Below are 27789 nucleotides of genomic sequence, written 5' to 3' on the forward strand. Positions count from 1 at the left end.
GTCCCGCGTTCTGGGGGGGAGGGGGGGGGTCCCGCGTTCTGGGGGGGAGGGGGGGTCCCGCGTTCTGGGGGGGAGGGGGGGTCCCGCGTTCTGGGGGGGGAGGGGGGTTCCCGCGTTCTGGGGGGGAGGGGGGGGTTCCCGCGTTCTGGGGGGGAGGGGGGGTCCGCGTTCTGGGGGGGTCCCGCGTTCTGGGGGGGTCCCGCGTTCTGGGGGGGTCCCGCGTTCTGGGGGGGTCCCGCGTTCTGGGGGGGTCCCGCGTTCTGGGGGGGTCCGCGTTCTGGGGGGGTCCCGCGTTCTGGGGGGTCCCGCGTTCTGGGGGGGTCCCGCGTTCTGGGGGGGTCCCCGCGTTCTGGCGGGGTCCCGCGTTCTGGGGGGTCCCGCGTTCTGGGGGGGAGGGGGGGTCCCGCGTTCTGGGGGGAGGGGGGGTCCCGCGTTCTGGGGGGGAGGGGGGGGTCCCGCGTTCTGGGGGGGAGGGGGGGTCCCCGCGTTCTGGGGGGAGGGGGGGTCCGCGTTCTGGGGGGAGGGGGGGGGTCCCGCGTTCTGGGGGGGAGGGGGGTCCCGCGTTCTGGGGGGGTCCCGCGTTCTGGGGGGGTCCCGCGTTCTGGGGGGGGTCCCGCGTTCTGGGGGGGTCCCGCGTTCTGGGGGGGTCCCGCGTTCTGGGGGGGTCCCGCGTTCTGGGGGGGTCCCGCGTTCTGGGGGGTCCCGCGTTCTGGGGGGGTCCCGCGTTCTGGGGGGGTCCCGCGTTCTGGGGGGGTCCCGCGTTCTGGGGGGGTCCGCGTTCTGGGGGGGTCCCGCGTTCTGGGGGGTCCCGCGTTCTGGGGGGGTCCGCGTTCTTGGGGGGGTCCCGCGTTCTGGGGGGTCCCGCGTTCTGGGGGGGTCCCGCGTTCTGGGGGGGTCCCGCGTTCTGGGGGGGTCCCGCGTTCTGGGGGGTCCGCGTTCTGGGGGGGTCCCGCGTTCTGGGGGGGAGGGGGGGTCCCGCGTTCTGGGGGGGGAGGGGGGGTTCCCGCGTTCTGGGGGGGGGAGGGGGGGGTTCCCGCGTTCTGGGGGGAGGGGGTGGGTCCCGCGTTCTGGGGGGGATGGGGGGGGTCCCGCGTTCTGGGCGGGAGGGGGGTCCCGCGTTCTGGGGGGAGGGGGTTCCCGCGTTCTGGGGGGAGGGGGGTCCCGCGTTCTGGGGGGGAGGGGGGTTCCCGCGTTCTGGGGGGGAGGGGGGGGGTCCCCGCGTTCTGGGGGGGAGGGGGGGTCCCCGCGTTCTGGGGGGGGGGTCCCGCGTTCTGGGGGGAGGGGGGGGTCCCGCGTTCTGGGGGGGGAGGGGGGGGGTCCCGCGTTCTGGGGTGGAGGGGGGTCCCGCGTTCTGGGGTGTCCCGCGATCTGGGGGGGGGTCCCGCGTCTGGGGGGGTCCTGCGTTCTGGGGGGGTCCCCTCGCCCGGGGGTAGGGGGGGGTCCCGCATCCTGAGGGGTGGGTCCTGCATCCTGAGGGGTTGGGAGTGGGTCCCACGCTATGAGGGGGTGGGAGATCCCATGTTCTGAGGTGGTCCCGTGTTCTCAGAAGGTGAGTGTCCCATGTTTGGTGGAGGGGATGGAGGGAAACAGAAAGAGAAGGGTCCTGTGTTCTCGAGGGTGTTTGGAGAGGAGGATCTCATGTTCTCGGTGGGGATGGGAGGAGGGGGTGAGTTCCATGTTCTTGGGCCCTGTGGGTGGGGGGGGGGGGGGTGGTGGTTTCCGTTTTCTCGTCAGCAGTGCCCTCTGTGTTAACTGAGTCCAGGTTTTTCAAAATAATTATGTGGTATTTTTAATAAGATCGTGTCCTGAAATCTGTTCAAGGTTTGGAAGCCACGAAAACATTGACATTGGCGCTGTGTACACGAGCGGGCTCAATACGGGTTGGGGAGCAGGAGTGGGCTAAATAAGTGGCCAACGTCAGTCTGTGGAGATGGAGACCAAGGGCCATTGAGGTAAGATCACCTTGGTCTCTCTGTTATCCTCGGCTCGGGTAGCCCTTTCCTGTCTGACCTGGACTAGCATGGCAAGACACACAAAGGCCCTGGTGTTCAAGGGTGGGATCGATCCTGCCACGCTTTGAGGGGGTGGAGATCCCATGTTCTGAGCTGGTCCCGTTGTTCTCAGAGGGTTGATTACAGATGATGTAAGTAGAAGAAGGGGAGTTTCACGTCCTGTTGTCTTATAAGGAGGGTGAGTTCAAGTCTCAGCAGGTTAGGATTAAAACGATGTAGACGGGAGTTTCAGAGAGTACAGGTAAACTCTGCTTTTCAAAACTAGAATGTTCCTATGAAAACTTTCGTAAACCGATTATTAGAGGGTATAGGCTCGTTTTTGGGTGATGGGTGTGATTGGTGGTTCAATGGTTTCTGAAGTTCAAATATGTCCAACCAGGGGATCAAGGCTGAGTTGCACAGGAATTGTTTCAGCGAGGTTGCCTTCTGTTGGTCGCAACTGGATGGCATGTCTGGTCCATCTGTCTGATCCAACTTGTACATGGTAGAGAACATCTCTGGTTTTTTTCTTCGGATTCTCCCCAGCTGCTGTACATCTGACTTGACTCTGTATTTCCGCACCAACACACGTTGACCATCATGAAACGTGCTTTCTTTGGATCCATGCCAGCGATTGGACTGTTGTTCCATCTCATAATCTCTCGGTCCAGATTCTGGTCTTTGTGGAAATATGGTGCTTGTGTTTTCCTACCAAAGATTTTCAGCAGGCTTAAGTGCCCCCTGGAGTTTTTGGATTTAGGGTGATCCTGTAATTTAACAAGAATGTCTGCAGGGTCTCCTCCATCGGACTCTCCCCCCTTGGGTTCCACATATCTACAAAACATTCTGCTTGACTATTGGACTGAGGATGATCTGGAGGTGTGCAAATATGCGTGATTGCCATATTGCTTGCAAAGAAACATTGAAGTTGGTTGCAGTGAATTGTGTCCCATTGTCTGAAACTAATGTTACAGGAGAACCAAACCAATTGAATATAGAGTTGAGTTCCATGATTGTAGCTGATGCAGTTGGTCAGGCTACTTTGATGATCTCAGGCCATTTGTAGTCCACTACAATTAGGTAGTACTCCCCATTAATTGGTCCTGCATAGTCAATATGAAGATAATTCTATGGCCCGCTTGGTTGAAGCCAGGAACATACATTTGCCTTAACTGATGAATTTGCAGCTGAGGCACACTGGATACATGACTCTCAAGCTGGTCATCCATCAGAGGCCAATAAACATAGCTTTGTGCAAGTGCGTTCCCTCGATTTGTTCCAGGATGTCTGCTGTGAAACTGAGGATTGTTGATTGCAGAACTGAGGGAATCACAACCCTTTCTCCAAACAAAAGACAAACATAGAAAATGGGTGGGATTTCCATCAGTGATCAAGTTTTTGGCCACCTGAACGATGATAATGCATTATCTCTTGTAGAAGGTTGTCTTTACTCATTGCTTGTCTGACTCTTTCTGCTGTGACCGGCAGTGAGTTAATAACATCTTTGAATACCTGGTTGACTTCTGCCTCGACAGAGAGTTCTGTGATGAGAATATCTTTCACCTCTGTTTCCTGCTCACTAATGAGTTGTGACAATACATCAGCTTGCCCGATACTTGTGGTCTACAGGTACTTAATGTTGAAGTCGTGGTTGCCCATCTTTGCAGATGATTGAACCAAATACTGCTAGGTGCAGCTTGTGATCTGCCAGAAGAGTGAATTGCCATCCATAGAGCATTTTATGGAATTTCTTCACTGCAAAAACAATTTATTTTCAATTTGTCCATAGTTACGCTCTGCTGTTGTTAGAGAGCATGCTGCGTAGGCTATGGCCTTTTGATTCTAATCTGGAAATATGTGAGAAATGATTGGAAGCTACGATAGTCTCCAGGTTTGATTCGAAGTGTGTCAAAAGATTTGAGTTTAGTATCGATTTAACTCTTGACATTTTGATTTCCATTTCCTACCCTTGGTAAGGAGCTTGTTGAGTAGATCACAGAGCTTATACATCTCCAGCAGAAATGGACTGTACTGACTGATAAGACGCAGAAATGAATGTAGCGTGGCCACATCTATGGGTTTGATAGTGTCAGTGTTTTGTGGATATGGCCGTCGTCCGTGTTCGTCAATGATGGGAAGACGTGGAAAATGCCTCTCCTGCAGAATTAATTAAAACCCGACTTTTCGATTTTAAAAAAAAATAGTGGATAATTTAAGTTCTTCTCAAGGTCTCAAGCAATGGCTGCAAGAAAATCTAAAGCTCAACCTGTCAAGAAAACAGCTACTCCATAAGTAACAGTTATGGAAGAAGCTGGGCCAACCTTGCAAGTTCAGCCTCCGATCTTGATTCCTTGCTAGCCAAGTCTGGTGCGACCTCCTCAAGTAAGGATTCAATCTCCAGTGCCACCTTCTTGGAGAGCTGGAGAAGATGGTGCTGGAGCACAGAAAAAGATGGCAGACGTGAATCTCCATGCATGTGCACAATGGAAGCATCCTCTACAGAGCCTACGGGCCCTGCAGCGAGTAGCGTTGCTAGCCAAACGAGGGCTAGACAAAGCAATTTCAACCACTGACAACATCAACAGAAGAAGAGGAGGAGGTCCGAGTGGAAGAAGTAAAGTATGTGGCAAAGTCGCAAGGAGAGGAATCAGAAGATGAAGGAAGGAGTCAATACACTGAAGGTAAAATTGGAGCATATTATGTCACTCCAGAACCTCTGGACCCGCAGATTTTTCATAAAATATTTGAACAAATTGATTAAATGAGTGAAAAAGTGGGCACAAAATTTGCAGAAGTATGGGGGGCATTAAGTATGGGGGGCACTGATGAAGACTGATATGACAAAATGTATAAAAACTTGATAAAATTAAAATTAGAGTTCAAAAATTTGAAGAAGATTTTCAAGATTGTCATCTGGTAGTAGAAGAGTGTAAAGATACAGTTAAAACGATGGAAGACTCTTACAGCGTGGGAGATTTAGGAAAAGGATTTGTTGCAAAAAGTTGATATGTTGGAAAATCAAAGTCAAATAAATAATGTAAAAATTGTTGGTCTTCCTGAAGATTTTGAGGGTACTAATTCAGTCGGTTTTTTTTCAAGATTGGCTGCCTAAAAATTTTGGGGCCTGAAAATTTTCCGAATAGATTAGAATTTGACCGAGCACATAGAGCTCTTAGAAAAAAACTGTATCCAGGACAATCGCCACGCTCCATTTTGATGAAATGTTTACGTTATCAGGGTAGAGAAATGATAGTGAAAATGGCAGTTTAAAATGCAAGGGAACAGCAGAGTCCCTTGGGTATTCTTTTATGCAGATTTGAGTAGTGCTATTGTAAAGAGAAAAAAAGAATTTAGCCCAGCAAAGTCAGTTTTATGGAAGAAAGGACAGAAATTTGATCTTATTTGAAAGACTGAAGAATTCATATACAATAACATTGCAGGATATCTGGAGAATGTGATGCACATTTCACAAGTAGGTGCTAATTGAAATGATGTCATTAAATGAAAGACCATTGTTTTGGAGGAGACAAACTGGTTACAAGTACCTTTCTTCAAAGTGCTCACAGAAAGGTCACTCCTGGGTTTCATTTACCAAAAAACATCTTGACCAAGGAGAAGAACTCCTGTTGTTTACTGAAGAAGATGGGGCTTTTTGCAAGTGAGAGAGTCACATGAGTTTTCTGGCAGTCTCAGATGGAGAGAGAGGGAGAGAAGAGAAGCCTTCTCAGCTTGTGTGTTGGTGACACTGAAAATGGCTGAAACAAGCCAGGAATAGCTGAGTGTTTCCAGAGCAGTGGATGGCTGGAAGTGGTATCTGTCTGATGTTTCTCTTGGAATTTGAGGAATAGAAAGGAACTCTATGGTAGCTTGAAGAAAGAAGTTACCATCTGGTAAACCCTGATAGGGCAAGTTTCATCAGCGAGACATTGAGGTGATTAATGGTAGTACCTCAGTTGTGCAAATCCTGGAATAACAAATCTCTCTCTGCAAACCCTACAAGAACCTTCCTGAGCAGTAAATATTTGCCTTTCAAGCACCAAAGTCTGGTCAACTTTATACATGTTCAATTCTGTGCACAGTATGAGTTGCCTGTATTCAGAGAACTTGGAAGAAGGAGAAGTGAGATTGAACTATGAACCAAAGAACTTTTCTTCAATTTACACACACCTATTACATTCACGAGCGCTTAGAATTAGAAGGGGGTTAAGTTGGGTTAGTTAAGTATAGAGATAAATTAAAGTTTGATTCTGTTTTCATGTTTAAAGTTGATTTAAAAATAACAAAAACCACTTGTCTTGGTGAATGCCTATTGATGCTGGGTTTTGGGCTTGTAACAGCTGCGTTAAATATATCAAGACATCATCTGCTAATAACTTCTAAGCTTTTAATGAATTATACCGCAATTTTGAGTTCAGACAAAATTGATTCAATTTATAGATGGAGATTTAATTCTTCACTATTGAAAAATGACAAAAGGCAAAGGAGGAAAAACCCAACACCCAACCCCAACCCACCAATTTTCCCCTGCAGCCGCTGCGACCGTGTCTGCCTGTCCCGCATCGGACTTGTCAGCCACAAACGAGCCTGCAACTGACGTGGACATTACCCCTCCATAAATCTTCGTCCGCGAAGCCAAGCCAAAGAAGAATTGAAAAATGTTGAATTTTGTAATTTTATGAGAAATCAAATACAAATAGTAATTCAGTTGATAATAAGTTTGTTTTTAAAAGCATATTGAAGAGGTCAAATAATACGTTATTCAGCTAAGATTAAGAAAAATGCTTTAGAGGTAGATAAATTCGAGAAAGAAATAGCAATTCGGGAAAAATTACAAAAAGATTTGTCTGAGAAAGAGTTTGGAATTAATAAATAAGAAAATGCATTATAATTCGATACAGATATATAGAATGGAGAAATTAATTGAAAGAACTAAACAGAAATATTATGAACTTGGAGAGAGCACATAAGGTATTAACTTAGCAATTGAAAACGGAACAAATATCAAGAACTATTAATGCTGTCGAAAAGAATTCAAAAATTACTTATAAACCGCAAGACATAAATGATTATTTTTAGAGTTTTATACTAAGTTATATACATGTCAATCAACAGATGTTGAAGGGAAAATTAATTCATTTTTACATAAACTTCAACTTCCATCTTTAAATTGTCAAGCTTATAAAGATTTAGATTCCCTGTTTATGTTGAAAGAAGATATTAAGGCCTTAAATACTATGCAAAATGGTAAATCTCCAAGTGAAGATGGGTTTAATTGTGAATTTTATAAACAATTCAAAGATTTATTAATGCTTTTATTAGTGGAAGTATTAAAACAAGGAACCCAAACTGGTTCACTACTGGAATCATTTTCAAATGCTAATAATAACAGTACTATAACATGTTACAATTACAGCACGGAAACAGGCCAATTTGGCCCTTCTAGTCCCCACTGATCCCAGGACTCTCCTCTAATCCCACTTACCAGCACTCTGCCCATATCCCTCCATCCCCCTCCCATCCATATACTTATCCAACTCTTTGTTATATGACAAAATTGACCCTGCCTCCACTGCCTTTCCCGGAAGCCCATTCCACACAGTAACCACTCTCTGAGTAAAGAAGTTCCCCCTCATGTTACTCCAAAACCTTTGCCCATCAACTCTCAACCCATGACCTCTTGTATCCATCTCTCCTACTCTCAATGGGAAAAGGCTTTCCACATCAACTCTATCTATCCCTCTCATTATCTTAAACACCTCTATCAAATCCCCTCTCAGCCTTCTACGTTCCAAGGAATAAAGACCTAATTTGCTCAATCTTTCCTTGTATTTCTTGTAAAACCTAAGAAAGATCAAGATTTATTAAAACCAGTTTTCTAGACCTATATCTTTATTAAATGTCAATTATAAGATTGTAGCTGAAGTTTTGGCAGATAGATTGAATGAATATTTACCAGAATTAATTCATTCAGATCAAACCGGATTAGTTAAAAAGAGATATTCTGTTGATAATATTGCTAAATTAAGTAGTTTAATTCATGCTTCTCAGAAGAAGTCAGATTTATCTTTAATTTTATCATTAGATGCTGAAAAGGCTTTTGATAGATTAGAATGGAATTATGTATTTAAAGTTTTAGAAAAATTTCAATTTGGACCAATATTTATTAATTGAATTAAGACTTCACATAGAAATCCTTTGTCTAGAATAGTTACTAATGGGCAAATGTCTTCTCTCTTTTCGTTAACTAGATTGACTAAACAAGGTTGTCCTTTATATCTCCTGTATTAACTGTTTTGGCAATTGAACCATTAGCACAATTAATAAGACAAAATGTTAGTATCAAAGGAATTAAAGTTAATAAAGAAGAATATAAGATTAGTATGTTTGCTGCTGATGTTTTAATTTATATAATCCTGAAAATTCATTATCTTCTTTATGTAAAAAATTACAAGATTATGAGGGAATATCTGGTTATAAAATTAATTGGAATAAAAGTGAGATTATGCCATTAGTTGAGAGTGATTATGATCGATGTAAACAATTGCTAAATTTAAAAGGACACAAAATTTGATTAAATATTTAGGTATCAAAATTAATAAAAATCTGGGCAGTTTGTATAAATTGAATTATTTACTGTTGATTAGTAAAATGAAAGACGATTTAGATTTACCTGTAACTTTAATCGGTAGAGTGAATTGTATCAAAATGAATATTTTTTTAAGGATCCAATATCTTTTTCAATCTATTCCCTGTTAAATATCTCAAAAATCTTTTAAAGATCTTAACTTAATTATTAAAAATTTTTTATGGAAAGGAAAAATGATGAGTATCCTTGGAAAAATTAACTTTGAAATTTGAATAAGGTGACTTACAACTTCCACATTTTCAGAATCATTATAAAGCTGCCGAATTGAAATTTATTAGAGATGTTACAACCCCAGAGGACACCAAAATCCAGCAGCAATATATATTCACCAAGACAAATGGTTATTTAAACAAAAGTTGCTTTTAATTATCTTTAAACATGAAAACAGGATCAAACTTTAAGTTATTACTATTAAATTTGTTAAAAGCCCAAAGGACCCCAAAACTCAGCAGCAATAGACATTCACCCAGACAAGTAGTTACTTAAACAAAAGTTGTTTTCAATTATCTTTAAACATGAAAACAGAATCAAACTTTAACTTATCTCTATTAACTTAATTAACCCAACTTAACCCCCTTCTAATTCTAAGCACACATATATGTAATGTGTGTGTAAATGTAAGGAAAGTTCTTTGGTTGTCACTTCTCATTCCTCCAAGTTCTCTGGTTCCAGGCAATTCTTATACTGTGCACAGAATTTAACATGTATTAAGTTCACCAGGCTTTAGTGCTTGAAAGGTAAATGGTTATTGCTCAGGAAGGTTCTTGTCAGTTTTCAGAGAGAGATTTGTTGTTCCAGGACACACACTGATCCCTTCTAATCAGCCACTTTAGTGTCTTGCTGAAGAAACTTGCCCTATCAAGGTTTTCCAGATGATAACCTCTTTCTTTCAGGTCAGCACAGAGTTCCATTTTGTTTCTCTTATTTCAAGTGAAACATTATGCAGGCAGTCCTCTCCTCTTGTATGAACCACAAGGGCTTTGACCAGGCTGAACCAAGCACTTACAACCCGTCTTCAAAATGGATTTTTCCACAAGCTTGCCAGCTTGTCCTGTTGCTGCTGACTGTAAAACTGCAGAACTGATCTCTCTCTCTCTCTCTCTCTCTCTCTCAGAAAAGCCTGTTTTACTACCTCTCTGCTTGCAAAAAAAAACAAGACCCTCTTAGAACAGCAAACAGCCCTTCCAGACAGCATGCAGCACCAAACCTACTCCTCCGAGTTCTTTCATCTGTTCATTTTCAAAACAACAATCCATTAGTGAAGTCTCTTTGACACTCTTCAAAGCTTTTGCAAAGGCTGGGTTAGTCACGTGATGGAGTAGTGGCCGGTCGGGTTGAACTAGCCCTCTCCAGAAAAAAGAAAAAAAGTTTAGAAAAGACAGAGCTCAATGAAGATAAAACTAAGGAAACAAGATAAAGTTACAGAGAAGAATAAGAAGATGGTACCCAAGAAAAAGACAGTAAAAACAACGGGGAAACAAAGATGAAGAAAAAACACCGGAGAAGAAAGAAGGCCTTACCTGCACGCAGGAGCAGGGAACTAAGGTGATGAAGAGCAGCCAATCTCCGAGGCTAGTGAGTGCCCTGCGAAGTCGCGACCCCCTGACTGGTGGACTGCAAAAATGGCTCTCAGAGCCAAACAAAAGTGCGCAATCAAAAAATAAAGTGAACATCGACGAGAAGGGGGCCCAGCTGAGGAGCGGGCCCAGCTGAGGAGCGGGCAGCTGCAAGGCCATAACAGCAGCGAGGAGAGGATCGAGGGTGAACGGCAACAGGACGAGCAACAGAAGGAGGCCCAACAGAGAGGTGACACACGACTGGAGGCCCAACAGCAAGAGGAGGACAGACAAAGTCATGGAAGTAATTCATCAGGAAAAGCAGAAAAGAGACCGAAACAAAGAAGAGAAGACAAAAACACAGATACAGAAGGAGAGGAAGAAGATCATCAAGACCTTCACAGAGAAATAGAAGGTAAAACAGATGGACAAAATATAGATAAAGCTTTTTTTGAAGAGCAAATGAGATCATTAAAAGAATGGTTGACATTAGAGTTTAGTGCAATTAAAAGGAAAATGAAAAGAGCAGAAGACTTTGCTCTTTGCAAAGTCTAGAACGGGTCATGACAGAAATAGGGAAAAGAGTAGACAATGTGGAGGAATGGGAAATGGTTGTAGAATTGGAAGTAAATGATTTAAGAGAAAAATTAGAAAAAAGTGACAAAAAATTAAAGAGACACAAGAGTTGTTGTCTCAGAAAATTGATATGTTGGAAAACTATAGTAGGCGAAACAACATAAAAATAGTGGGCCTGAAGAAGGCCCAGACATGAAGGAATTTATAAAAGAGTGGATCCCAAAGGTGTTGGGAACAACATAAAGAAATGGAAATAGAAAGGGCACACAGAGCATTAGTATATACTAACCCTCGCCCTTACCCAGATTCAACCCTTTTCAAATACAACTCAAATAGAAGCCCCACAACAACAGCAATCTCCACAACAGACTCCATGGGCTAGCACACTTAGGACAAATTACAGGGACAGACTAACCCTAAACACCACCAATAACCCCATCACTAACTCTAACCCCTAACACCATACAAATTGTAAAAAACTGTTGAATAAATGATACAGAGACCTACCGGAGAGGATACGAGGCCAACAGAGACTAGAAACAGACACAGTGTAATGAAAACATGGGCCAGCACAAAGTGGCAGTTCAGAGTGAAACAGAACCTAGAAAATATACTGGAGTGGGCAAGAAATAAAGTTAGAGAGGATACTAAGCCGTTGGAATATAAGTGACAAAAAAATATTTTTCTACCTGGACATAAGCTTTGAACTCGAAAGAAGAGGAAGGAATTTAATACGGCTAAAATGATTTTATGGAAAAAAGATTACAAATTCATATTAAGACATCCACCTGTACCTAAAGTATTTATACCTGGGGAACAAAGCAGGCTATTCTTGGATCCAGAGAAAGCACAAGAATTTGCAGAACGTTTGCAGGACAGATGAAGGGATGTGACAAGAAAGAAGACTGGCAATAAAGTATATATAAAGATATGTTGCGGCATGCCACCAGGCAGGCGAACCGGCCCCCTTTGTAATCCACGCAGCGGGGCAGCCAGCCAAAATGGCGCCGTTTGGGGTTTTCCCCTTCTCAGCACTGGGCTCAGAAGCCTGCGCTGGGGGACCACGTGACGCCCGAGTGACATCAGCATCCCCCAACGCGGTTCTCAGCCAGGTCCGGGTTGGGACTATAAGTCCAGCCTGGCAACCAGCAATAAACCAGTTTTCTGCTCACTGAGATCAACCTGTCTGGTTGTGTGTTCTTTCAGTAGCAGTGTATCTGCCGCTACAATTGGTGACCCCAACTGGTTCAAACATCTTTGAACCCAACATGAGCGAACCTGGGATCAATGCTATAGGCATCAAGCTGCCTGACTTCTGGGTTCAGGAGCCGGAGACCTGGTTCGGCCACATGGAAGCCCATTTTCACCTCCGCCAGATTTTGTCTGACATGACCAAATTCTACCATGTGATCGCCGCCCTGAACCAGGCCACCGCCAAACATGTATCGCACCTCGTTCAGCACCCGCCCGCCAAAGACAAATACGGGACCATCAAATGAGTGCTCACCGGATACCTCGGACTATCCAGGTGTCAGCGTGCTGCCTGATGCTGCACCTCGACGCCTTGGGGGACAGGTCCCCGGTGGAGCTGATGGACGAGATGTTCGCGCTCATGGGTGATCACACCAACTGCCCTCTCTGAGCGAATTTTCCTCGACCATCTGCCCGACAACATCCGACCATTACTGGCCCAAGAGAGCTTTACCGACCTGAGGAAGGTTGCTCAGAAGGCCCAAGAGGTATGGCTTGAGTGATTCCCGGAGGGCTCGGTTGTCCAGCAGGTCACGAGGCACGGGCATGACCATGCCAAGCCTGCCCCTAGTGCTGCGATAGAACACCCGGCCCCTGCAGGGGCCACAAAGAGCATAACCAGGGGAACGGCATCCACTCCGAGCCTCTGCTTCTACCACCAGCGCTGGGGAGCCAAGGCTTGGAAGTGTCGTCAGCCCTGCTCGTTCCACGGAAACGAGCAGGCCGGCCGCTGTTAATGACTGCGGCGGCTGGCCAAGGACACAGCCTCCTCTACCTGCGGGACTCAGTCAGCGGCCGGCATTTCCTAATCGACACTGGGGCCCAGATCAGCGTCATCCCAGCCAGAGTCCAGGAACCGACCTCGAGGATCTCCCCTCCGTGCGGCCAATGCAACAGTGATCCGGACGTATGGGAACAAGACAGTCCACTTCCAGATCGGTCGGCGAAAGTTCTTGTGGAGGTTCACCATCTCGTCCCTTCCAACCGCCATCCTGGGTGTCGACTTCCTCCTTGCCCACGGCCTCCTGGTGGAAATTTGAGGTAGGCGCCTGGTAGACACCCAGACTTTCCAGGCTGTTTGCCTCGACGCTTCCCGCACAGAGCAGCCGCAGATGGCCACGATTAGCACACCCAGAAACGAGTTCCATCGAATCCTGGATGAGTTCCTGCCCATCCTTAGGCCACAGTTCTCCGCTGCCTTACCGTGCCATGGGGTGTTCCACCACATCCCCACCCAGGGTCCACTGGTTCACACCTGACAAGGTCCAGGTAGCGAAGGAAGAGTTTTCGCATCTGCTGGAGCTGGGGATCATTTGGCACTCCGACACCCCATAAGCCTCGCCCCTCTTCATGGTCCTGAAAGCCTCCGGCGGTTGGCCCCCCTGTGGAGACTATCGAAGGCTCAACGAGGTGACAGTTCCTGACCGTTACCCTATCCCTCACATCCAGGACTTTACGTCCAACCTGCATGGTGCGAAGGTTTTCTCCAAGGTTGACCTGGTGCGCGGGTATCACCAAATCCCAGTGCACCCTGAGGACATAGGAACATAGGAAGTAGGAACAGGTGTAGGCCAAAAATGGCCCATCGAGCCTGCTCCGCTATTCAATACGATCCTGGCTGATCTAATTTATGACCTAACTCCACCTACCTGCCTTCTCCCCATATCCCCTAATTCCTCTATCATGTAAAAAATTTATCTAACCGAATTTTAAATATGTTTAATGAGACAGCCTCAACCACTTCTCTGGTTAGAGAATTCCAAACATTCACTACTCTCTGGGAAAAACTATTTTTCCTCATCTCTGTCCTAAATCTACTCCCCCGAATCTTGAGTCTGTGTCCTCTCGTTTTAGTTTCCCCGGCCAGCTCAAAAAACCTTCCTACATCTATCCTATCCATACCCTTCATAATCCTATATGTTTCTATAAGATTCTTCTGAACTCGAGCGAATACAATCCGAGACGATTTAATGTTTCATCATAAGTCAACCCCTTCATCCCAGGAATCAACCTAGTAAACCTCCTCTGGACCGTCTCCAAAGCCAGTATACCCTTCCTCAAATATGGAGACCAGAACTGGACACAGTACTCCAGGTGCGGTCTCACCAGTACCTTGTACAGTTGCAACATGACCTCCCTACTCCTGAATTCAATTCCTCTAGCGATGAAGGCCAACATTCCATTTGCCTTCTTAATAACCTGCTGCACCTGCAACCTAACTTTTTGCGATTCATGCACAAGCCCTCCCAAGTCCCTCTGCACAACAGCATGCTGTAGTTTTTCACCCTTTAAATAATATTCAGCTCTTTTATTTTTCTTGCCAAAGTGGATAACCTCACACTTACTAACATTGTACTCCATCTGCCAGACCTTTGCCCACTCATCCAGCTTAACTATATCCCTCTGCAGACTCTCCACATCCTCATTACAATTTGCTCTTCCACTCAATTTGGTGTCATCCGCAAACTTGGCTCCACCACATTTTGTCCCCTCCTCCAAGTCATCAATGCAAATGATGAACAGTTGTGGGCCTAACACTGACCCCTGCGGCACCCCACTTACCACCTTCTGCCAACCTGAAAAACTCCCATTTATCCCGACTCTCTGCCTCCTGTCAGACATACCCAAGACGGCCACTATCATCCCCTTCGGCATGTTCGAATTCCTTCGCATGTCGTTCGGGCTAAAGAACGCCACACAGATCTTACAGCGCCTCATGGACTTAGTGGGCAGGGACCTGGATTTCGACTAATCATTACATTTTAACTTAAACCCTTTTTAACCCAAATTCTCTATCCATAACACTAGCTACATCCTACTGTGCACAGAATTGAACATTGATGAAGTTCACCAGGTTAAAAGGGAAATGGTTACTGCTCAGGAAGGTTCTTGTTGGTTTTCAGAGAGAGATTTGTTATTCACTAGACACCCACAACTGATTCTTTTTTTTGAAAATTTTATTTATCATTTGTATCAATAAAGTAAAAAAATTCAATGAATACAATATTAATCATTCGATCATACATAGTGAAACAAAAAAGTTTTAATTTTCTCCCAAAAGTATGAATAAAATGAAAAAGAGTCACCTATTCTTCTTTCTTTGGCTTGGCTTCGCGGACGAAGATTTATGGAGGGGGTAAATATCCACGTCAGCTGCAGGCTCGTTTGTGGCTGACAAGTCCGATGCGGGACAGGCAGACACGGTTGCAGGGGAAAATTGGTGGGTTGGGTGTTGGGTTTTTCCTCCTTTGCCTTTTGTCAGTGCAGACCTATTACTACCTATACAATAACATTGTCAAATATATTCATTAATTATTATTGTTTTGTGTCTTGACAAAATGGTACAAACTCGTGACTCCAGGGTGACATAGGTGATTGTGCAGGGTCTGGAGACAGTTGAGATGCATGCTGGCACATGTCCCTCAGGATAGGGCGTCTGGGGTGGGGGGAGGGGGGGTCATTGAGCTTACCTGCCTGTACAAGATGTCATAGCTGTAGGTGGACAATTCAATCTTCCATCTCAGAATCTTGTTGTTCTTGATTTTACCTCGTTGTTTGGCACGGAACATGAAGGTCACTGCCCTCTGGTCAGTCAACAGGGTAAATTTCTTACCGGCTAGGTAGTGCCGCCAGTGTTACACTGCCTCAACAATAACTTGAGCCTCCTTCTTGACGGAGGAATGCCAGAGTTCGGGATTGTGCAGGGTGCGGGGAAAAAAATGCTACCGGCCTGCCAGCCTGGTTTAATGTGGCGGCCAGTGCGACACTGACATTGCTTTCCACCTGAAAGTGGACGGTTTCATCCACGGCATGCATCGTGGCCTAGGCGATGTCTCCTCGAATTTGGTCAAAAGCAGCCTGGGCCTCCGCCAATAATGGGAAGGTGGTCGTGTGGATTAGGGGGTGGGCCTTATCGGGGTAGTTCGGCACCCATTGAGCATAATATGAAAACTGCTCCAGGCACCTCTTAAGCACCTTCACGGAGTTAGGGACAGGGAGGTCCATGAGGGGTCACATGTGGTCTGGGTCGGGGGCAATGACACCATGTGCCACGACGCATCCAAGAAGGGCCAGGCACTCTGTGTTGAACACACATTTGTCCTTGTTCTACGTCAAGTTGAGGGACTTGGCCGTATGCAAGAACTTTGCGAGGTTCGCATCGTGGTCCTGCTGGTCATGGCTGCAGATGGTGACATTGTCGAGGTGGGTAACATCGCCGTCAGCCCATGTTCCTCCACCATCCAGTCCATTACTCTCTGAAAAGCAGAGACACCGTTAGTAACACGGAAAGGCACCAGCAGGAAGTGAAAAGTTTCCTGTCCGCCTTGAAGCCTGTATAGATTAGATCGGCTGGACGGAGGGGAAGTTGGTGGTAGGCCAACTTGAGGTCAATGGTCGAAAAAATTCTGTAGTTTGCGACCTTATTTACCAAGTCGGCTATCCGGGATAGTGGATATGCATCCATCTGGGTGAAGCGGTTGATGGTCTGACTATAATCAATTACCATCCAGGGCTTGCCCACACCTCTAACCGCGAGGACCTGTGTTCTCAAGGGACTGGTGCTGGGGGCTATGATCCCCTCTGTTAGGAGTCGCTGATCCTCAGCCCTTCATGAACTTCATGTCCTCCAAACTATAGCGCCCAATCTTGGTGCCGATTGGTTTACAATCCGGGGTGAGGTTCGCGAACAGTGACGGGGGGCACCCGTAGCGTGGTGAGGTTGCAAGACGGTGCTGGAGACTGGGTACTGAGGCCACAGGATGGTGCCGGATGCTGAGTGCTGGGACCACAAGGTGGTGCCAGGGACTGGTGGTTGTGGACGGTCAGCGATGGTTGGGGGCCCCCAAACGCCATCGTCACACTCCTGAACTGACTCTGAAAGTCAAGGCCCAGGAGGATCGGCGCGCAGAGGCGAGGCATCATTAACAATACAAAATTGTTAGTCAACGACACAACACAATACCCCTGGATTCTGGTCTGTTGGTCCCTTGCAGCCATTGAAACCGTCCCGGTCATGGGTCGGACCAGGAGGGAGAGTCTTCAGACCACTTGGGGTGTACAAAAATTTCCCAAAGATAGTAACCTCCATGTTGACCACGCAGTGTTCGATGAGGAAGAAGGCGGAAGTGGAGTCGTGGCAGTCAAAAGTGACGAGGTGCTGAGGTCAGCGCCGAAAGCTCCTCTGGAATGCACACTGCACTGCTCCCGGATTGCAGTCGGGACCTGCAGACCTTCTGGTAATGGTTCCTCTTCCCGCACCCCGAAAATGTAGCCCCCCCCTCATGGAGCAGAGGCATTGCAAATGCTTTGGACTGCCCACAGAAGTTGCATCTCAATGATGCCGTTGGTGTGATTGCAGCCGTGGTTGGGTCGGTAACGTCTGACGCTGAGTCCCAGGCTAAAGGCCCTCATGTTGAAACATACGGAGACGGCCCACTTCTGCCCGCAATCGAACCGCATGGTGCTGGGCCGAGTCTAAAGTCCTGATTAAGTCGATAGCCTTTTTGATGGGGATTGGGTCCTCCTCGAGGAGTCGTTGCCGGATATAATCCGACCCCAGACCTGACACGCAGGTGTCTGGAATCAGTTCTTCCACGCACTGGGTGAGGGATATAGTGGCCGTGGGTACCCCCAAACAGTCTTTTCCCAATGTGACCAGGGACCAGACAAACTCTTCAGTGGACTCACCAGGCTGTTGTTTTCTGGATGTCAGCAAGTAACGGGAGTATACCACGTTCACTTTAGGATTGTACAGCACCCGCAGCTCAGCCATCGCCTCATTGTTGGTCGTACTGCTTTGGATGGCCAGGAAGGCCCTCTGACTCGTGCCTGAAGGATTTTTAACCTCATCAGAGTCGACCACCTCAGCAGCAGCGTCGAGGAAGTTGTTGAAGCAGTTCATCCACTCCTTGAAGAGCACTGAAGCACCTGGGACTTGGGGGTCAACTTCTAGCTGTTCTGGGCGCAGCAATTTCTCCATTACCGGAGAGCTCCAAAATCTAGTACCATAAATCGTTGGGCGCTATCAGTAGCCCCAATAATGACACAGACAAAGACTGAGGGGAACGATAGGCTTTATTGTACTAGAGACTGCTGGCCCAGGTCCAAGGCTAGGAATAAGTGGGAAGGAGAGGGGACTCGACCTTTATGGCCCGGGGTCACATGGGCAGGACTAAGGGAGGAGCCAAGGTAGAAGGTCACCCGGAGGTTGGGCCAGCCGTACATATAATCATATCACTTGAACCCTTAAACATCTGTTTCCAGGTAAGCACTTACCCCAGTTTGGCTGTTTTTATCCATTTCCATAGCTATATTGAAGCTCAGGGAGTTGTGTCAGGAATTCTTCCTGAACACACCTGACAAATTCAGCCCCATCCATCCCTCTTGCAGTCAGGAGGTGCCAGTCAATATTATGGAAGTTGAAATCACCCATAACTACAACTCTGTATTTCCCACCATTCAAAAATCTGCCTGTTCATCTGCTCTTTGTGTCTTGGGGGCCTATAGACGACTCCCAGCACAGTGATCGCTCCCTTCCTATTTCTGACTTCCACCCACACTGACTCAGTGGACACTCCCTCTGCAGCGTCCTCCCTTTTACAGCCGTGATACCACCCCGACCAGTAACGCTACTCCCCCTCCTTTTCTACCTCCCATCCTATTCCTTTTAAAATCCCTAAACCCCAGTACCTGTATCAGCTGATCCTGCCCTTCCTCCAGCCAAGTCTCTGTTACGGCCACAACATCGTGGTTCCATGTACTGATCCAAGCTCTGTTCACCCCCTTTATTCCTAATACTCCTGGCGTTGAAACAGAGACATTTCAACCCCTCTGACTGTCTCCCTCTATATTTTGTTCCCTGCCCGTCCTTCCTCACCAACTCAGAACACACAGCATCAAGCTTTTGTCCTTCTACCCTAATCTCTACCCTCACTTTCTGATTCCCACCCCCCTGTCAAATTAGTTTAAACCCTTCCCAACAGCTCTAGTAAACCTGCCTGCCAGGATATTGTTTGAGGTGCAGCCATCCATTTTTGTACAGGTCAGACCTTCCCCAGAAGAGATCCCAATGATCCACAAATCCGAACCCCTGCCCCCAGCACCAACTCTTCAGCCACACGTTCATCTGCCACAACTTCTTATTCCTATCCTCTCTGGCATGTGGTACAGGCAGCAATCCCGAGATCAACACCCTTGATGTCCTGCTTTTTAACTCTTTCCTAACTCCCTTTATTCCCTGTTCAGGACCTCATCCCCACTCCTATCTACGTCATTGGTCCCCACGTGGACCATGACATCTGGCTGCTCACCCTCCCCCTCCAGAATGCTGTGAACCTAGTCAGAGATGTTCCTGACATTGAAATCATTCACAGAACCTCCTATCCACTTGTCTAAACATTGAGCCCCAATCACCATTGCTCTGCTCTACTCTCCCCACCCACTGCCCTTCCCTTCTGAGCCGGTGGCCAGCCTCTATGCTGGAGACATGACCACCTCGATGTCCATAATAGGTCGTTTCACACCCACCCCCCCCCCCCCCCCCCCCGAGCAGTTTCTAAAACTGTACTTGAAGGGTGCTCTACACTGTCTGCCTCTTCCCCTTCCGTCTCCTGACAGTCACCGGTCTCCTGACCTTTAGAGCTGAGCAGTGGTTGAGTGGGAGATGGAAAGCTGCTGTGCACGCTACTGAGGCTCATTAGACAGAGCAGATTCTGGATTGTTGAGGATTCTGGGTAATAATGCGGTCATCGAACTCTGAAACCAAAGCTGCCCTTTGCTTTTTGCATGAAAAGCTGAAATAATTCCTACACTCTTCCTCAGATCATCCCTCAGATCATCCTGAAGGGAACAGGACTGATAGGGAAGCAGATAGGAGAGTGAATATAGGGGTGTTTCCGTTAGATGGTGAAACAATAAGGAAAAAGGGAACTAAAAAGAATAGGAGAGTAGGGGCAAGTGCATCGAGAACAAAGGTGGAGGGAGAAAGGAGATATGGTATCAAGGTATTGTGTATGAATGCACGGAGTGTAAGGAATAAAATGGATGAGCTTGAGGCAATGGGAGGTTATGATATTGTCAGAGTAACGGAGACATGGCTGCGGGAAGGGCAGGATTGGGAAATAAATGTTCCCGGGTACACGTCCTATAGAAAAGACAGAAAGTTAGGAAGAGGAGGTGGGGTAGCTCTGTTGGTAAGAAATGAAATTCAGGCGTTTGAAAGGAAAGACATTGAAACAGGTGGGGTAGAGTCTGTTTGGATAGAATTAAGAAATTGTTAAGGCATGAGGACCATAATGGGGGTCATTTACAGGCCTTCGAAAAGTAGCTTAGATATCAGTAGAAGTATAAATCAGGAATTAAGAGTGGCATGTCAAAGTGGTAGCAATACAGTAGTTAAGGGGGACTTCAACATGAAGGTGGACTGGGATAATCAGATGGGGGCAGGAGCACAAGAGACTGAGTTTATTGAATGTCTACGAGATACTTTCTTGGAGCAGCTAGTGGAGGACTTGGTGCTGTGCAATGACGCAGAGTTAATAAGTGACCTTGATGTAGGGGAGCCATTAGGGAATAGTGACCATGGTATGGTTGCTTTTGAGCTGCAATTAGAAAGGGAAAAAGAAAGGAAGTCGGAAGCATCTGTATTGCAGTGAAATAAAGGGGATTATGCAGCTATGAGGGAGGAGCTAGCCAAAATAAAATGGAAAGATACACCAGCTGGGAGGACAACTGGGGAAAAATGGCAGGTGCTTTTGGACATTTTTCACAGGTTTCAGGACAAATTTATTCCAAAGTGGAGGAAAGGCTCTAGGAGATGCAAATGGCAGCCGTGGCTAACTAATGAAATCAAGTGTAATATCAAATCCAAAGGGAGTAAGTATAAGATAGCGAAGCGGAGTGGGAAGTTAGAGGATTGGGAAACCTTCAAAGAGCATCAGAGGGTAACTAAGAAAGTCATAAGAGAGGGGAAAATGAAGTATGAGAGGAAATTAGCAAATAATATAATGGAGGATAGCAAAAGCTTTTTTAAATATGTGAAGAGGAAGAAATTGGTTCGGTCTAAAATTGGTCCATTAAGAATGGAAAAGGGTGGAATTATTACCGGAAACAAGGAGATGGCTGAGGAATTTAACAAATACTTTGCAACTGTCTTCACCAAAGAGGATATAGGTTATGGTCAGTTAGGGGGTAGTGGTCATGCGGTATCAAGAGACTTGGGGAACTTTCCTGGGGAAGTAGGGGATCTAATGGATATCCAGATCCAGAAACAGGAGGTTGTGAGTAAATTGTTGGGACTGATGGCTGATAAATCCCCAGGGCCTGATGGGCTGCATCCCAGGGTGCTTAAAGAAGTTGCTATGGAAATTGTGGAGGCACTGGTCGACATTTTCCAAAGTTCCATAGATTCGGGGGAGGTCCCTGAGGATTGGAGAGTGGCTGATGTGGTGCCGATTTTTAAGAAGGGAGGGAGGGAGAAAACGGGAAATTATAGACCGGTCAGCCTGACGTCAGTGGTGGGGAAGATATTGGAATCTATCATAAAAGGAGTAATAGCAGAACACTTAGGCAGAAATAATAGTATAAGGGCTAGTCAGCATGGATTCCTTAAGGGTTAGTCATGCTTGACTAACCTTCTGGAATTTTTCGAGGATGTGACAAAGAGGGTGGACTTGGGAGAGCCTGTGGATGTGGTGTATTTGGACTTCCAGAAGGCCTTTGATAAGGTACCTCACGGGAGATTAGTGGGCAAGATCAGGGAGCATGGTATTGGAGGTAAGGTGCTGACATGGATAGGAAATTGGTTAAGAAATAGGAAACAAATGGTTGGGGTAAGCGGATCTTTTTCAGGATGGCAGGATGTGACGAGTGGAGTGCCGCAGGGATCGGTATTGGGTCCTCAGTTGTTTGTAATTTATGTAAATGATTTGGATGAGGGGATTATTAATAATTTGAGCAAATTTGCAGATGACACGAAACTGGGTGGCGGTGTGGGGTGTGAGGAGGATGTCAGGAAAATGCAGAGGGACTTGGACAGGTTGGGGGTATGGGCTGCAGAATGGAAGATGACGTTCAATGTGAACAAATGTGAGGTTATCCATTTTGGGGGCAATAATAGGAAAGCTGAGTATTATTTAAATGGAGACAAGCTAGGGAGTGGGGAGGAGCAAGAGTACTTGTTCACCGGTCACTGAAGACTAGCATGCAGGTTCAGAAAGCTGTGAAGAAGTCTAATAGCATGTTGGCTTTCATAAAGAGGGGATTGGAGTATAGGAACAGAGACGCCCTTCTTCAGTTGTACAGGGCCCTGGTGAGACCCCAGCTGGAGTATTGCGTCCAGTTCTGGTCTCCAATTTTGAGGAAGGACATACTAGCTATAGAGGGTGTGCAGCGCAGATTTACAAGGTTAGTTCCAGGGATGGCGGGGTTGACATATGCTGAAAGGCTAGAAAAACTGGACTTGTATCCGATGGAGTTTAGAAGGATGAGGGGGGACATGATTGAGGTCTACAAAATCATCAGGGGGATAGACAGGGTGAAGTCGGATTACTTGTTCCCAGTGATGGGGGAGACGAGGACTAGAGGGCATAGTTTAAGAATACAGGGTAGGCCCTTTAGGACGGAGATGAGAAAACATTTTTTTACCCAGAGAAGTGTGAATCTGTGGAATGCTCTGCCACAGAGAGTGGTAGATGCAGATTCGCTGATTATGTTCAAAAGAGAGTTAGATAAGACTCTAGTGGGCAAATGAGTTAAGGGTAATGGGGATAAGGCTGGAAAGGGGTACTGATGGTAGTGATCATCCATGATCTGTAAAATGGCGGTGCTGGCTCGACGGGCCGAAGGGCCTACTCCAGCTCCTATTGTCTATTGTCTATTGTTTACTAAAATGTGATTCATGGAACTAAACCCTGAATAACAGTGAGTCCTGGGTCATAAGAAATTCCTTGCTCTCTAATGTTTCTTGTCTCTCCTCCTTTCCATCAAAACTTATCGCGCTGGTGTCTCTATGCAAAAATTTCATTCACCTTGTCAAAAAAACACGCAGATGCCGGAGGAACTCAGCCATGTGTGTCATCCTGGAACATTGGCTGCAGAGAATGCCTTGCTCCCTCTCACTTCACCATCTTCTCTCCACAGGGTGAAGAAAGCAGCGCGTTTCAAAGCTGGAAGCTTCAGACAACGCCAAGTGGTGGTCTGACCCTCTGACTGGATTCCTCGGGACTTTAGTATCAGCCAGATATCTCGGTGGATTAGGAGCACGGAGAATCCCTACACCAATTGAGTGTATGAACAGGACTTCAGCTGATTGGCTGACATGAAGGATCAGGTGACCAGTGATACGACAGATAAAATACTCCAAAGTGAAGCATGTGGTGAGGAGGGGCTTCCTGTGGACTTGCTGAAATTACATCCCTGCGCTCACCCTGGGGACCCACCGTTCCCCTGTTCCGAATGTGGGGAGGGATTCCCCAGCTCTGATGCATTGTTGCAACACCAGTGTGTCCCCACTAGGGGGAGCCCATCCCCCTGCTCTGACTGTGGGAAGAGCTTTCAAACCTCGAAAGACTTGGAGGAACAGGGGTGTGTTCCCCCTGGAGGGAGTCCATTCACCTGCCGCGTGTGTGGGAAGGGGTGTGTTTCCCATGGGGAGAGTCCGTTCACCTGCTGCATGTGTGGGAAGGGGTTTGTTCCCCCTGAAGGGAGTTCTTTCACCTGTCGTGTGTATGGGAAGGGGTGTGTTTCCCCTGGAGAGAGTCCGTTCACCTGCCATATGTATAGGAAGGAGTGTGTTTCCCCAGGGGAGAGTCCATTCACCTGTCACGTGTGTGGGAAGGAATTCACCCAGTCCTCCAGCCTCCTACAGCACCAGAGAATTCACACTGGGGAGAAACCGTTTACTTGCTCCCTGTGCGGGATTAGATGTACTTACTCCTCCCAACTGCGGGCACATGAACGGGTTCACACTGGGGAGAAATCATTCAGCTGCTCCCTGTGTGGGAAGGGGTTTTCTCACTCCTCCACCCTACAGAGGCACCAGAGAGTTCACACCGGGGAGAAACCGTTCACCTGCTCCCTGTGTGGGAGGGGGTTCTCTCGGTCCTCCAACCTGCAGGTACATCAACGGGTTCACACTGGGGAGAAACCGTTTACCTGCTCCCTCTGTGGAAAGGGGTTCTCTCAGCCCTCTGACCTGCTGAAGCACAAGAGAGTTCACACTGGGGAGAGACCATTCACGTGTTCACTGTGTGGGAAGGGGTTCTCTCAGGCTTCTATCTTGCTGAGGCACCAGAGAATTCACACCGGGGAGAAACCATTCACTTGCTCCCTGTGTGGGAAGGGGTTCTCTCGGCCCTCCGGCCTGCAGGACCACCAACGGGTTCACACTGGGGAGAAACCATTCACCTGCCTCCTGTGTGGAAAGGGGTTCTCTCGGCACTCCAGCCTGCAGGACCATCAGCGGGTTCACACCAGAGAGAAACCATTCACCTGCTCCCTGTGTGGGAAGGGGTTTTCTCACTCCTCCAATCTGCTGCGGCACCAGAGAGTTCACACAGGGGAGAAACCATTCACCTGCTCCCTGTGTGGGAAGGGGTTTGCCCAGTCCTCCTCTCTGGAGAGCCACCGAAGAATTCACAATGGGGAGAGACCATTCACCTGCTCAGTTTGTGGGATTGGATTCATCCGGTCCACATACCTTCTCAGGCATCAGAGAGTTCACACTGGGGAGAAATTATTCACATGATCTATGTGTGAGAAGCGGTTCTCTCGTCCCTCCGGCATACAGGTACACCAGTGGTTCACACTGGGGAGAAACTATTCACCTGCTCCCTGTGCAGGAAGTCGTTCTCTCAGTCTTCCAGTCTGCGTTAAACTAACGGGTGCATACGAGGGAGAGACCATTCACCTGCTCCATGATTGGGATGGGATTCACTCAGGCCTTGGGCCTGCAGACACATCAGCAATTTCACGGGCAGAAACCATTCACCTGCTTTCAGTGTGAGGGGGGGCTCTGTCATCCTTCCAGCCTGTGGGTACACCAGCGGGTACACACTGGGGAGAAACCGTTCAACTGCTCCCTATGCGGGAAAGGTTCTCTCAGCCCTCCAGCTTTCAAGCACACCAGCGAGTTCACACTCATTGCTCGATGTATGGGATTGGTTTCTCCAGATCCTCCAACCTGCTGAGGCACCAGAGAGTTCACCCCTGAAGTAACCTTTCACTGCTCTCTGTGTGGGAAAGGGTTCTCTCAGCAGGCAGATCAGTGGGTTTACACCGGGGAGAATCTGTTCACCTGCTCCCTGGATCAGATTCACTCAGTCCTCCGACCTGCTGAGCCACCAGACCTCCGGTCTGAGGGGACATCAGCAAGTTGACACAGGGAGAGAGTACATTCACCACGGACAGTCAGCATCTTTTCTCTCTGGTGAAATTGTCACACGTTAGAGTGTGTTTAAGGTGGGGGGGGGGAGGAAGATGTTCAGGACAAATATTTTACCCAGAGAGCAATGATCACCTGGAATGGGCTACCAGATGTAGTTGGTTCTTGACAGACCCATGAATATGGAGGGAGATGGATCATGTGCAGGCAGCAGTTTAGTTCAACTTGGGCATCCTGTTCAGTACAGACAGGTGGGCCGAAGGATCGATGTTTCAGGGGCCACAGGTTGAAGGATTGTTGTGTAGATGGGGATTTTTTTATTCTGAGTGTGGGGATCCTGCCGTCTACTGCCTTCCCCAGATGCTGCCTGACCTGCTGAGTTGCTCCAGCATTTTGTGTGCTGGTGCTGAGATGAGTGTGGTGTGACCTCTGACCTGGTGCCTGCATGGCTGGGCTTTTGTGACAAAATCATAAACCAGCCAGGAGACGTCAGCATCGGTCACTGCTGGACAAGACTTCACTGTGCAAATTCCCCTTTGGTGTTTGAAATGGATGAAGTTTGAAACTCGACGCTGCAACCTCTGGATTTTCAGGTGATGAGGATGTGCAGATGCTGGGATCTAACACAGCCAACAAGTGCTGGAGAAACTCAGGTCACACAGCATCCATAGAGAGTAAAAGGCTGTCGACATTTCATGCCTGGATCCTTCCCCAGGAGGGCCAAAATGCAGGGAGGGGCAGGGAAAGCAGCACAGGCGAACTGGTATGGGGTCCTAGTGGATACTGGTGGGAGGGGAGATAGCAGAGGGTTTATCACTGACAGGAGAAGGCAGGGAAGGGGATGGGGAGCTGGAGGAAGGGAGACAGAGATGAGGGAAAGAGAGTTGGAAAAGTGGGTGAATGGAAATTTGAAATCTATGTTCATGCATCTGGTTGGAGACTGTGGGGATGGAATATAAGGTGTTGTCCCTCCAGTTTGGGGGTGGGATGAACGATTGGGATCCAGATTGTTGCTCCAATGGAGATGTTCCTTGCAGCTCCAGCTCTCCGAGTGTATAATCCCCAGTCGATCTGCTGCATCAGATTTTTCATCTAAACTGCATCAGATCACCTGGGTCACTTTCCCTTTGTACTTGCTGGGCTGGCTGGCACAGACAGACCCTGATGACCTGGACCTTGATGGACATTGAATAAAAATGGCTGTGACCAGAAGATTTTGGCCTCATTCTTGACTTCTGACCATCTTCTGGTCAATGTTATCTCCAGTCACAACAGCATGTCACTGCCTGAATGTCCTTTAAAATGCCTCGACCAGTGCCTGATTCATTGCTGTTAATGCTGTTATTTGGAGTTATTTGGTGACCTGTGGACCACTCCTACCAGTGATTTATTTTCCTTTATTATCTACCCGGTACCTCATCTCTACCCAGATTTATGCCAATGGTTTATTCACCTGATTTCCAATGCTCTGGGCATTCAGATATAGTGCGCTCACACTCAGTGACCTGTTCCATCAAATTGCAATGTGGCCTCTTGTTTCTATTGCATTGAATTTTTTTCTGTCCTCCACTTTGACTTTCCTCTTCTACCTTTTGCTTCTGTCTCTATTTTACTTCCTTCTGACATCCTGCAGATCATGACATTCCCCTGCCATAGTTGTCTCACTGTCCCCAACATGACTGCAAACAATCCCCCTGCGACATTGATCCCAGTCTTGCCCAGGTATCCACCATCCGGACATGGTGGTGAAACATGGAGGTGAATGCAGAGAGAGAGAGAGAGAGAGAGAGAGAGAGAGAGAGGGGGGGGGGGAGGGGGACTGAGGAGCTCTGACGAGGGGTTGTGGAATGTATCGGTGTTCACGTCCTTGATCAGCCCATTACGGAATCTACAAGGAAATGATTTTACTGGGAAGAAAGTGGAGACGAAAATTTGAGCAGGAAATCAGAAAAATTCATAACATGGTGCAGAGAAAAAGAGAGACCCGAAAGGGAGTTAAAATGAAGATTGCGAGCTTTCCGAAGAGGCACAGTTTACAGCAGCAAGGGAGGTACGATAAGCGTTCAGGAGGCTATGGATTTACACCAGGACCACACTATTGGGAACATGGTTCCTGAACTTGGGCGGACGGTTGGCATGATTGTTAGTGAGACACTAGTGCAGCACTGTTTATAAGGAGTTGTATGTTCTCCCTGTGTCTGCGTGGGTTTTTCTCGAGTGCTCCAGATCCTTCCCACCCTCCAAAAAGTGTGGGGTTGGAGTTAATTTGGCAGCACTTTGTTGACATTGCCTATTTTGTGTTCAGTCCCTGTGTGGAGGCAGCAAGTACGAATTTTGGTGTCTCTGTACTTTCCACTTCTGTGTATGACAATAAACTCTCATTGTCAT

The 27789-nt window shown here is 47.4% G+C and overlaps 1 pseudogene; it reads left to right on the forward strand.

Annotated features, from left to right (window-relative positions):
* The first annotated feature begins 4115 nt into the window (after nt 1-4115).
* Nucleotides 4116-26613, forward strand: LOC138756913 (zinc finger protein 271-like; annotated as a pseudogene).
* The last annotated feature ends 1176 nt before the right edge of the window (nt 26614-27789 follow it).

The sequence above is a fragment of the Narcine bancroftii genome, chromosome 3 (genome assembly GCF_036971445.1).
Source record: "Narcine bancroftii isolate sNarBan1 chromosome 3, sNarBan1.hap1, whole genome shotgun sequence".
Taxonomy (NCBI): domain Eukaryota; kingdom Metazoa; phylum Chordata; class Chondrichthyes; order Torpediniformes; family Narcinidae; genus Narcine; species Narcine bancroftii.